The sequence below is a fragment of the Pyrus communis genome, chromosome 17, assembly GCF_041283825.1.
Source record: "Pyrus communis isolate YQ-2024b chromosome 17, ASM4128382v1, whole genome shotgun sequence".
Classification (NCBI taxonomy): Eukaryota; Viridiplantae; Streptophyta; class Magnoliopsida; order Rosales; family Rosaceae; genus Pyrus; species Pyrus communis.
In genome coordinates this window covers 2,577,554-2,591,649 of record NC_142581.1, presented here as the reverse complement: position 1 = coordinate 2,591,649, position 14,096 = coordinate 2,577,554, and the positions used below count along the sequence as shown (strand labels likewise).

At 36.1% G+C, this 14,096-nt stretch overlaps 1 pseudogene; it reads right to left on the bottom strand.

Moving 5' to 3' along the window:
- Nucleotides 1-10,524: 10,524 nt before the first annotated feature.
- On the bottom strand, nucleotides 10,525-12,065 carry LOC137709478 (AAA-ATPase ASD, mitochondrial pseudogene; annotated as a pseudogene).
- Between the last annotated feature and the right edge of the window lie 2,031 nt (nucleotides 12,066-14,096).

Sequence of the window (14,096 nt, the reverse complement as noted above, 5' to 3'; positions counted from 1 at the left end):
ACCTCACAAATTTGCGATTCCATCATAATTTCACACAAAAAAAAGATCAATTCAAACATCAAACAAAACAATCCCATATGTTACAAATCGGACCAACCAAATAAAGAATCTATTAATATGATTTTTCAACCTAACTATAAAAAGGAAAGCACAATCAATATCATTTCAATTCAACTGAAAGGAAACTGATTGTATCATAAATTCCATGAGTTATTTGATTTTGCAGATTAAAAAGAATTGAAGAATATTGAAATTTACTAAACCTCATCGCAACATACCATCAGTGAAGAATTAAATCTAAATGTAAACTGCAGTTTCTTAATGAGCATATCCAAAAGTAAATTGCAGTTTCCTATCTCTCCAAGCATCTAAACAGAAACTGTAATTCAATACTCTGATTTCAATAACCAAAAAAGTTTAAATTTCTTACCTTGAGTACAAAACTGTATTTTGTAGTTTTAACTGTTGTTCTTGTCCTGCCAAATTTCAATCATTTAAGGAATTTCCTTAAGAAAATTACAAAACTTTCTAAATGAACGAACAAAGAAAGAAGCAAAATTTCTATGAACGAATTGCATCCTAATCAAAATTGGCTAAATCGTTTTAAACACAAAATTAGCCAAAAGCAGTAAGGGATTACATCCTATCAAAACTTATCAATGATTGCACCTGCTTGCTTTACGTTCCAACCAAAATTGGCATTGAACACCAATAAAAAACAAAAGAAAACAGAGAGAATATCATATTGATTGATTATGCCAACATCAAAGATAAAATCCAAAATTGGATTTAGAAATTTAAGTCCTCTTCTCTCTTCATGTGTTTGTGACTTTGCAGCCCTTTTTTTTGTATTGTTGTGCGGTGGATGACTGTGAGGTGGGGTTAAGGGTAGCAATTTTGCTTTACGTTCCTGGAAAAAAAAAAAAAAAACCACTCGATTGGAAATAAATCCTAACTGATGCAATTTTGCTTTGCAAAGGGAAAACTTTGTAGAACGTGGAGGTTACTTTTTTAACATATGAATTACAACTTTTGCTAGCAATGGGAAAATAAATCCGGAACAAAATTACAAAAATATCATAGAATGCTAACTGTTGTGCTAGGATAGCACCAAACTAAATGGAACCAACTCAAGCTAACCCACAGGAAATTTTATCAAATGAAAATGCAAGAACAAAATATAAAAAACACAAAGATTTTAACGAGGTTCCTCCACAGTCAGTGTAACTGGAGTACGTCCTCGGAGCAGTAGAAGCTCACCCAATAATCCACTATCAACCAAATGGGAGTTTACAAAGTGTTGACAATCTCACAACCCAAAAGCCCAATACACCCAATAGCTCTCATACACCAAAGAAACAAATAGAGAAAGAAATATAAAGAATAATTTCTTCTCTATACATATAGCTCAAAGCTATTACAACAACAATTACTTTGGTTGATGATTACCAATCAAATGAAGCAACAACTTCTTTTTATGTTTTTAGGCTCTCTGCAAATCTCCCTTGCTCTCTGCAAAAAGAGCTCCTTCTTCTCTCCTTCTTCTTCACACCGAAAATGAGCTATCTTTCCTCTCTCTTGTTTTTCTTCAAAACCGAAAAATGAGCTCACTCTCTCAAAAGCAACTTTTCTTTTTCTTTTAGCCAACACCCACGGGTGTTTTCCCTTTTTTTCTCCCCAAAATAAGGAAAGGTGTTGTCCACCTTCTTTTGTTTAGCCGAAATGTCTTTTGGACACTTGTCCACTTGGCCACATACTCCAACAATCTCCACCTTGGCCAAGTTCCGAAAGACGCCATGATAAGCAAAATTGCTTCAAAAAACTCCTACTGCTCAATGCATTCTTTATATAGGCAAAATGTGAGCCAAGTTCAAGCAATGAATAAACTTGGCTACACCAACAACCTTAGTCAACATATCAGCGGGGTTGTCTTTAGTTGGAATCTTCTGGAGAATGATCTCCCCTTCACCAACTACTTCACGAACAAAGTGATAACGCACATCTATGTGCTTGGTCCTCGCATGATGAACCTGATACTTAGCCAAATAAATGGCACTCTGACTATCACAATGCACCTTCACCTGCTTCTGATCAACCCCCAAATCTCTAATCAGTCCATGTATTCAAATGGCCTCTTTTATAGTTTCAGCAACTGCCATATATTCAGCCTCTGTAGTAGACAAGGCAACAGACGACTGCAAAATGGACCTCCAACAAACTGGCCCTTTAGCCATAGTAAACACATAGCCTGTAGTAGACTTCCTTCCATCCAGATCACCTGCATAATCTGAATCAACATAACCAACAGCAAAATGACTAATACCAGAGTCATCCCTCTCAAAGCATAAACCAACATCTTGAGTACCATGGAGATACCTCAATATCCACTTAGCTGCTTGCCAGTGCTCTTTACCAGGATTATGCATATATCGACTCACCATGCCAACTGTATGAGCAATATCTGGTCTAGAGCATACCATTGCATACATCAAACTACCAACCAAATTTGCATATGGTATATTTTTCATTTGCAGATTCTCCTTATCAGCTTTAGGACATTGTAGAGAACTCAATTTAAAATAAGGAGCCAAAGGGGTACTAACCAGTTTAGTTGAATCATGAACTCCAAACTTCCGAATCAACTTCTCAATGTATTGTCTTTGATTCAAACAAACCAGACCCTTCTCTCTGTCTCTAGTTATCTCCATGCCAAGGATCTTCTTTGCTTCACCAAGATCCTTTATCTCGAACTCATTCTTCATTTGATTCTTCAATTTATCAATCTCTTCGACATTATTTGAGGTAATCAACATATCATCAACATATATCAACAAATAAATGAAAGACCCATCTTGCAACTTCTTGAAGTACACACAATGATCATATTGACTTCTAGAATAATTTTGGCCTCTCATAAATTTATCAAACCTCAAATACCATTGTCTTGGAGATTGCTTCAAGCGATAAAGTGATTTCTTCAACTTGCAAAACAAATTCTCTTTCCCTTTCACTTTATACCCATCCGGTTGACACATATAGATCTCTTCATTCAAATCACCATGTAGGAAAGTCGTCTTCATATCGAGTTGCACAAGCTCAAGATCATATTGTGCAACAAGAGCTAACATAATGCGAATTGAGGAGTGCTTCACAACTGGAGAAAAAATTTCATTGTAGTCAATGCCTTCCTTTTGTGCATACCCTTTAGCAACTAATCTTGCTTTGAATCTTACATTGCTTTTCTCATCAGCATTTTCTTTCTTGGCATACACCCATTTACAAGCAATAGCTTTCTTACCCTTAGGCAATTTAGCTAACTCCCAAGTCTTGTTCTTCAAGAGAGAATTCATCTCATCACCCATGTCATTGCACCACTTCTCATTTTCCTCACTCTCAATGGCTTCCTCAAAATTGGATGGAATCTCATCAGTGATAATAGGAAGAGCAAAAGCAACATAGTCACTATACCGAGCTGGCTTGGTAATTTGTCTTTTTCCTCTGTTCTTGGCAATAGACTCTTGAGGTGAAACTTGCTCTTCAACTTGAATAGAATCTTCAAGTTCAACTTCTTCAACATCCTCATGGTCTCCCACTTCTTCACTTGTAGTGGCTTCGACATCAGCGGAAATAGGATTTGAAGTACTAGAGGCAACTTTCTCAAGCTCTACCTGTTGGACATCTTTCACATTCTTTTCAGAGTCTCTGAACATATTTTCTTCATCAAATGTCACATCTCTGCTGATTACAAGTTTCTTCATCTGCGGACACCATAACCTGTAACCTTTGACACCACTACTAAAACCAAGAAAGATAGCCTTTTTGGCTCTAGGATCAAGTTTATTTTCAGTTACATGAAAATAAGCAGGTGAACCAAAAATACGAATATAATCATAATCAGTAGAAGGTTTTCCAGTCCATACCTCCATTGGCGTCTTACCCTGAACAACAGCTGAGGGTAATCGGTTGATGATGTGACATGCATAAGTAACTGCCTCTGCCCAAAACGACTTGCTCAAACTCGACTGAGACAACATGCATCTAACCTTCTCAAGCAAGGTTCGATTCAATCTTTCTGCAACTCCATTTTGTTGTGGAGTTCCCCGAACACTAAAATGTCTCACAATCCCTTCCTCTTTGCAAACTTTAAAGAAAGGGTCGGATGTGTATTCACCACCATTATCCGATCTCAAAATCTTAATCTTTCTCCCAGTCTGATTTTCAACCATTTTCTTCCAACCCAAGAAAATGCTCAACACCTCACTCTTGTGCTTCATAGTGTAGACCCAAGACCTTTTTGAATAATCATCAACAAAGGTCACGAACCAATGTCTACCACTCAAAGAGGGAGTCTTTGTAGGACCCCAAACATCCGAATGCACATAATCAAGAATGCCCTTCGTCTGATGTACAACAGTACCAAACTTCACTCTAGTTTGCTTCCCCAAGACACAATGCTCACAGAAATCAAGCTTACAAGTCGTGGCACCTTTTAGAAGACCTTGTTTCACAAGCCCTTGTAGAGCTTTCTCACCGGCATGGCCTAATCTCATATGCCACAATCTAGTAGTATCAGAATCGGATGTGCCCATATTTTCTGAGACTACAGATGCTTCACCTGTCACAGTGCTTCCTTGCAATAAATACAAATGGCCACATCAAGGAGCTTTCATCACAACAAGTGCACCATAAGTCACCTTCAATGTCTGCCCATCTGAATGAAACCTGAAGCCCTTGGCTTCCAAAGTTCCCAAAGAAATAAGATTTTTCTTCAAATTCGGTACATACCGAACACCTGTTAACTCTTTAACCATGCCATCATGCAACTTCAAACGAACTATACCAATCCCTTTCGTTGTGCAAGGATTGTCATCTCCCATGAACACAACACCGCCATCAAACTCTTTCAAGCTTGAAAACCAATCCTTGTGAGGAGTCATATGATGAGTACAACCCATATCCAACATCCACTTAGTAGCACAATCAAATGATGAGGAAGTGGTTAAAGCAAAATCAGGAAAATCTGTTTCAACTTCAGCAACATTAGCTTCAGAACTTTCTTTACCTTTGGTATTCAATTTAGGACAATCTTTCTTCCAATGGCCCTTATTACGACAAAAGGCACATTCATCCCTTTCCAAAGGTTTTCTACCTTTAGAGTTTTCTCTAGGTCGAGACTGTGATTTTTTCCTACTAGAAGATGATCTTCTCTCCGATGATCTACCTCTAACAAATAAAGCTTCCGAGGTACTATCATGATTTTTATCTCTATGCCTCATTTCATAATTCATCAAGGCATTTGACACATCTTCAAATTTCACAGTTTCTTTACCATGCATAATAGTGGTAACAAAATGCTCATAAGAGTCCGGCAAGGAATTCAACAATATTAAGGCCTTATCTTCATCCTTAATATCCTCATCTAAATTTAACAAGTCGGCAATCAACTTATTAAAAGCATCAAGGTGTCTAATCATTTTTGTACCTTCTTTGTATTGGAAGCGGTAGAGCTTTTTCTTCAAGTGTAGCCTGTTCTCTGCACTCTTCGTCATATACTTGTCTTCCAATTTTTGCCACAACACACTTGCCAATGTCTCCCGCATCACAAAATACTTCTGAGTTTTTTCAAGGCACAACCGAATTGAAGAGCAAGCCCACAAATTTAATTTCTCCCATTCCGGCTTCGACATAGCTTCCGGCTTCTCTCCCAAAGCGGCAAGTAGATCTTGTTGAGCCAACACATCTTTGAACTCACATTGCCACATCCCAAAGTCGTTTGTGCCATCAAACTTTTCAACTTCGAACTTTGCATTTTGCACCGTAGTTCTTGCAAATCCGGAGCTGCTTCCAAAAGGATTCTCATCTTGCCCGTCTGACATTTTTTGGCAATTAGACAGTACCCAAGAGCAACCAGTGCTCTGATACCAATTGTTGTGCTAGGATAGCACCAAACTAAATGGAACCAACTCAAGCTAACCCACAGGAAATTTTATCAAATGAAAATGCAAGAACAAAATATAAAAAACACAAAGATTTTAACGAGGTTCCTCCACAGTCAGTGTAACTGGAGTACGTCATCGGAGCAGTAGGAGCTCACCCAATAATCCACTATCAACCAAATGGGAGTTTACAAAGTGTTGACAATCTCACAACCCAAAAGCCCAATACACCCAATAGCTCTCACACACCAAAGAAACAAATAGAGAAAAAAATATAAAGAATAATTTCTTCTCTATACATATAGTTCAAAGCTATTACAACAACAATTACTTTGGTTGATGATTACCAATCAAATGAAGCAACAACTTCTTCTTCTGTTTTTAGGCTCTCTGCAACTCTCCCTTGCTCTCTACAAAAAGAGCTCCTTCTTCTCTCCTTCTTCTTCACACCGAAAATGAGCTCTCTTTCCTCTCTCTTGTTTTTCTTCAAAACCGAAAAATGAGCTCACTCTCTCAAAAGCAACTTTTCTTTTTCTTTTAGCCAACACCCACGGGTGTTTTCCCTTTTATTCTCCCCAAAACAAGGAAAGGTGTTGTCCACCTTCTTTTGTTTAGCCGAAAGGTCTTTTGGACACTTGTCCACTTGGCCACATACTCCAACACTAACCTGCAATCTTGACTTGAGTATGAAAAACCGGAACTGGATCCCTTCCGGATCCAATAAAATTGAGTCTGCGAGTAGGTCATCCAGGCCGTTGAAATTTGATCCAACGACTACAAACAGAAGGATTCTCTAAAAGTTATAATTTGATCAAATTACAACGGCCTGGATGTCTTACTTAGCAGGCTCAGTTTTATTGGATCCGAAAGTGATCCGGTTCCTGAAAAACCCTCTTATATTGAACTGAGTGACAACATACAAAATATTTTAAAATACTAATACGAAAAAGTATGATAAAAAAGACGAAAAATGGAAACAAAAATACCACTCAAGCACCCAATGACATTGGGATTCTTCTCTTGAAATGAAATGGGATGAGAGTCAATTGCTAACATGCACGTCACATACCCCCTTCAAACGCAAACAATAAAAAAACACCAGCTTCAAACCCAAACACTAAAAAGAGTCAGATGACATATATAGTGTTTTTGACAAATTCCAATTTAAATTTTTGGCACTCCAACTATAGTGTAGAAATTAAAAATATGAATGAAACACACTACAGATTGTATCTTTGTGTCTTTAAAATACAATTCAAATCTGAAAGTAATAAAGATGATACACTGTAATCATGGGTGGCTGCATCTATCGCTTGATAATTCACATTCTTCATTATAATGTTTGCATGTATATATCAACAATAAAAAAATAAAAAAAATTCAGAACATAACATATTCTTTACATTATATATAACAAACGTACATATGCATTCAGGACACTATTACATAAGAAGCTTAAGAGAGATCTTAACCCTTCTTGGGTCACTTCCAAATATTTAAAATTGGGGAGAAGACAACTTAATATATGCACAACACAATTCACAGAGGCACGCGATGATATATAAAGAATCCAATTATTTCTTCCTGCATAAGAATCAAAGAAAACACTTGCATAAGAATGGTCCTTCAAAAATCCAATTCCAATGTAGTAGCAAAATAGTTATACTCCTGATGCCAAACACAATAAAAAGAGAGAGAAAACATTTTATTCCTTTATATTTCTTGTGCATAGAAAATAAACAAAAGTTGTACATAAGTAGAAGGAAATTGAAGATTTTTCAAGCCAGGAAGACATTCGCAACCCCAACTCAAACGCACCAAATCTGACATCAAGAATAAATTATACAAGTGACATATTGAAAGAAACTCAATAAAGATTAGAAAGAAAAAGAGATTGCACCAGAGGAAATAGGGAAAATTCCAGAACATTTCCTAAAACTCCATGTTTTCAATTCAAATTCTTCTGGGCATACAAAATGAAGCTCATGGAATGAAGAGTAAGATTATTACCCTTGCCGGACCCAAAGTGGTTGCAAAAGCTTGAAAAACCACATGCCAATCCTAACAAAATCAAATCGACAAATGTAAGGAAACCCATTAAAACCACATTCCAATTCAACCAAAATTCAAACTTCACCTCAAATTAGACCAACAGAAAGAGAAACAGTGGAAAACCCAAATGCAACAGGATAGAAAAACAGGGGAGAAAGAGAGAGAGAGAGAGAGAGAGAGAGAGAGAGAGAGAGAGAGATTAGAAGATTCTGGAAATTAAAAAAATGCAACAGGAACTCGCAACTCCCCTTCGACTCGTTGCATCAATGGGATTAGAAGATTCTGGAAATAAAAAAAATTATTGAACGACCATAAGCTCAATTAAATAAAATTCTCAGAATTTCGTAATATATCCTGGAACGAATGCTCACAAAAGATGAATAACATATGAATATAAACATTAAAAAAAAAACCTCAACAGAACAAATGGGCAATAGTTATAAACCATTGGCCTGGAAATAGCTGACAAAGCACAACCCCATGTCCATGATGTCGAAACTGCCGCAACACATAATTATACAGTAGCAACTCTTCATAGAATTTTTCCTCTATCTCCTGCACTTTTTGACCAAGATGTCTGCTTCCATATATTGAGCTCAATTCTTCAGAGCTTGATGAGAGACTAAACCTTTGATGTGGAGGCAGTCCAACAATAACATAAGCAATAGCTGCAGCAACCGCAGCTTGCACGGGAACCTGTTCGAGAAGGGAAACAACACATGAATACATTTAGGACAGAAAATAAACGTTTATTTTAAACTTGTACCGATCAGCTAAATTTAGTAGCAATCACAACGTTTTCATTCCCTACTTGACTGCGAATTAACTACGACTGCCAGATTAATAAGCATTGCTCTTAAAATGATACTTATTAAACTTAACCTCCTTCTTAATTAACACGAAACTGCAGATAATCACCCAAACCAAACTGTTATTCAGCATATAAAGCAAAGTACACACACTTGGAACAAACATTTCAAATTATATGATCTAAATACACAATTTCAACTTGCTTTTACTCCGAAACAATCGACTTTCACACATGTTTCCCCGACTTCTTGCTAATATGTTATTCGTGTACTATGCCTACGATGTTTCTGAATCAACCAAATTAACTTATTAGGAGCAAAAGTCACTGTCAATTGCAGTAGGCACGTCCGCTGCAAGACGTATACTCACATCTCACAGAAAGACGCATCTAACAGAACTGTGCTGAGACAATATCGACACTGACGTGCTGCCAGATTTGCTGAGAATTGTATTAATGTCAATGTGTGTCATGGATGGTGAACCTGGAAGGTTCAGACTTGTTTCGTGGCTTTTCTTCTCTTCTTTTCATTATTTTTAGTATTTTACGTATAGGCCGGCGCTTTGTCTTCGATCCATTTGGACTCATGCTTTCTTCCGGTGATGAAACTGATGTGCAAAATCTTCTTTCGCTGGTCGCGGCGCTTTCTAATCGAGATATATATATATATATATCGCGAGAGAGAGAGGGAGAGAGAGAGAGAGAGAGAGAGAGATCAAGTGTTCTTCATAAAAAGCCTTTTTCTAAACGATTCCTTGCGGCACAGGTTACGTATGCCCTTGATGATCGAAAACGCTTATGTGCCATGCATTAATTTATTATTACCATAAAAAAATTCATTTTAATCTTTAAAAAAATATGAGTTTTAGACTATAACCTTGTGTAAGATTAAAATCCAATTTTAGTCCCCAGTACATTTAATCATCTATAGCTAATTTATTAGTTATATTTTGATGTTTTATTTATCTTTTTATTCCTATTTTAATGTATTAATTACATTTAATTTTCATTTTCATTTCATTCATCATAATATATTTTAATGTCTACATTTAGGCAACTAATTTTTTTATAATATATATTCCAATAACAATTTTGTATGTTCTTCATTTAGGTACATTAATATATTTGAATATTTTGGTATATCCATCAATACAAACATATTGGTACATTAATTCAATATAATGCATTTTGGTACACACATTTGAGTATTAACTTTTAGGTACATTAATTCAATATACTATATTTCGGTACATACATTTTGGTATTGACATTAAAATAATACATTTCGGTACTTGCATTTAGGTTCATTATAATATATTAAAACAATCATGTAGGTACAAATATTTCAGTACAAAAAAATCAATTTTATATATTTCGGCACAGTTATGTACACTTATGTATTTATATGTTTTTGTATCACAAATTTCTTTTAATATTTTCTCATTTATGTTCATTTATAATTAAAGAACTAAATATGTGCATATTAATAAAATTAAAATTTAATGTGAAGAGATAAATAAAAATACACATTAAAAAACATAATTGAACATAAATTTTGATAAAAGTACACTTCAAGGAATTAAATTGAACATGTAATCTAGCACTAGGTTTTTTTTTTTTAATTTTGTTATTACACATTAAGGAAAAACACACACTCAGACTGTACAAAGTACAATTTAAGAGAGGTTGAAATTTATTCGGACTGGTCTTTCTCTCTTTCGTTCATCTTCAAGCGCTAACTCTGTTGTCTTCACTTTTCAATTTATGTTCCATTACATTTCTCTTCAACTTTAGCAGACTGGTCTTTCTCTTTTTCTTCTTTCTCTATCTTCAGTTTTGCCTCTTCCTCTGCCTTTGATTTTGCTTCTTCCTCGGCCTTCACTCTTGCCTCCTCCTTCGCAGCCTCGAGAGCTTCGATCAAGCTCTTCAAACAAGATTCAGCATCCTGTATAACAGACTTAGGCATCAAGTTCTCAGCGACATCAGCAGGAGTCATACTGGTTTCGCCCAACAAACGCGCAATCGTTTCAAACAACTCATGTGAATCCAAATCCAAATAATTCATGGCAAGCACTTTGAATGCTTCGAAGCAGCAGTAGGACAACTCTATGTGTTTGTCCATCCTTCCTCTTCTAATGAGCGCAGGATCAAGTTTCTCCACATAATTAGTCTGTAAACACAATCAGCCTCTCCCCTCCACAAGCTGACCAAATCCCATCAATAAAGTTTAGCAGCCCCGAAAGAGTCACCTTGCTCGGTGTCTTTTCTTGATCTTCCCTCATTTTTCGAAATGGATCCTTATTTTCTTCCTTGTCCTCCTCATCCTTCTCCTTCTTTCGCTGTCCTGTAAGATCAAGCGAGCAATCAATGTCCTCAATCACAATTATAGACTTACTCGGTGTGTCAATCAGTAGCTTCCTCAGCTCAGTGTTGTCCTTCACCGTCGTTAACTCAAGATCATAGACATCATAATCCATGAGATTAGACATGGCAGCAATCATGGTAGTCTTTCCAGTGCCTGGTGGCCCGTAAAGGAGATAACCCCGCTTCCAAGCCTTCCCGATTTTCTCATAGTATGTCTTTCCCTTGCTGAACTTGATGAGGTCACTGATGATTTCCTCCTTCATTTTCGGGTCCATTGCTAGCGTTTCAAATGTTGCCGGGTGCTCAAACACTACGTGGCTCCACTTTGTCCCCCTGTAGGAATGCCAATTCTGTGCAGGATTGTTAATGTAGAGCTTTCGTTGCCTGTTGCTCACCGATATCGCCTTCCCTTCTTTTAGCACATGATCAAGGTAAGACCCCGTGATGATATCTCGATGGTGTTTGTGGAACGTCAGCCTATAATGTTTCTTCTCATCAGCCTGAGGATTCAAAGAAAATGAAGTCTGATTCACCGGTTGTTTCCTCAAAACCCAAAAAAGCTTAATGCCTTGAAATTCATCAGTCACTTCTTCATTGTCATCCATGCCAAGGACCAGAGACTTGCTGTCCTTGACATCATGAGCTTTTAACCGCTTAGCCCGGGTGGAACATTTCGCGCTGAGGTAGCTCTGGATGGTGGAATAGATTTCGCTTCGCTTGCGAAAATCATTGGTGAATTCATCAAAGGTGATTTGGATGTAAGGGTAGACAAAGCTCACTAATTTTCGAGTGTATCTTTCGACCGGGTACCGAAGTTGGCGAGGAAGGTATTGTTGGAATATGGCAGCAACAAACATCACACTCGCAATCACGGAGCCCGTTTGAGCCCACATTTCTCCCATCATCTTTGTTTTCGTCGGAAGGGTTTTTGGAATCTCTTGAAGGTTTACGTTTTTTTTTGTTTCAGCTACAAGGAAAGACATGGTTTTATAGAGTGGATGAGATGCTCTTTTCTTGGAAGATAAGTTTTGTTGTTTACAGTATTTTATTAACGAGTAATGCTAAAGATACTAAATTTTTAAATCAAATTTGTAAATCAAATGATGTGTCACCAATAAGAAACAAGCATGTTAATCAACACTTAGTTCATAATTCAATCATCGACAATCACATTATTTGATTTGCAAATTTAATTTTAAAATTTGAATCTCTCTAACATTACCCACATTCATTGACTAAAGGAATGCAAGAGGAAGTTTGCTGGGATTTTGCAATGGTAGGCCACCATCATTGACTAAAAGACTACAATTCATTTTACTTTTTGGGCTTTTTAACAAAAAGCCTATGAAATTGACATGGCTCTTCAGTTGGTTTTGAGTTTGTTCTCTATCAATTATTTTGGTTTTTTTCGTAAAATTATCTTTGTTAAATAACGACCAAATTGACAACAATACTTTCAATTTAATAAATAGTGGGCAAAATGATTTGATAAAAAAAAAAAAAATTAGGGTATTTTCCTTATTTAAACGAATTTTTTTTACAGAATAACCAAAATGATTGATAATAGACAAATGCAATTGATTTTAAATTTAAGAGATCAGGTGAGGAGTTATACCAATCTCAAATATCATTTTTGCTAAAAAGTCTTTTATCTTAAAAAAAAAATAAAAATTAAAAAAAGCCTTTGTTGCACAAGGTGAATTTTATTGAATTAAAAAAGAAGGTTACTATCGTAACTAAATAATAATGGAAAAGAAGAGGCTTTCGAGGGACGTAACGTGGAATTCAAAGTTGGGTGAGATGGGCAAATTTGTTTTTTCTTAAGAAAAAAGTACATCCACATATATACATATAAAAATAGTAAAATACATTTTATATGATGGATCTGTATTTTTTTTTTTTTTTTGTTGAAGAATTGATATAGTTACATAAGGAAGGGGGATTTAATCTTTTAAGTCTTACAATGGTCTCGTTCATAACAAATTGATGACAAACTTGTCATTCAAAAGATTCGAACCTAAAATTTTTAAACAAATAAAAATGAATACCACTAAACAATCTGGACCGTATTAATAAATGACATATTACTGGAGCTAATCCTAATAATCAAGGGTAATTACCAAAGGTCCAAAGCTTATTAGTCAAGTGACAAGAGTAATTAAACATGTATGATTCAAGAAGAAAATAAAACAAACCTTTTTTTTTTCATGAAACCTCGGTGGTATGAGGGTTGATAAGGAAAAGTAAAGCTACATTTAGTCAAGAGGACAAAAATATTACCCCTCATAGCACAAGAAGAAGAGGGAACAAAAATTTGACTACCTCTTAAAACTTGAAGAACACAAGAAAAGGCAAGAAGGGGGAGCGGGGACGTAGAAACCCCTCGAAAACAAAACTTTAATGCTGCCAAGAACTGTAACCAAGCAACAATCTACAAACCTTATCCAAAAAGTACCTCGAGCGAAAGATAGGAAGCCAACACTATCTCTTCTATATGACGCTTTTGCAAAATAAGGTATCAAGTCCCGCCACATAAAACTATTATTCATTGCACCAAAATCAGGTGCCAATTTCCTCCCTTGAAATATGCAAAAAACGCAAGCACAAGTTAGCGGTACCATAAACAACTACCCAAGAAACTTTGAGAAACCATAGGACATTCATGGAGCAAGCTGATAGAAGGTGAACGACATGCATTAAATCTGTCTCAAACCAAATGTAATGCCACTCTTTATCAAACGCAATCTGAATTGCCTTTATCGCAACAACAATCTTAACAAATATTGCACTTGGATAAGAAGATGAAGAAACAAACAGTCATAATAATTAAAAAAAAAAGATCATTGGAGTCACGAAAAAGACCAACATTATCCACATGACCATTAAGTTTAGAAGACCCATCTGTGTTAACCTTAATCTATCCAACAAAACCAAGA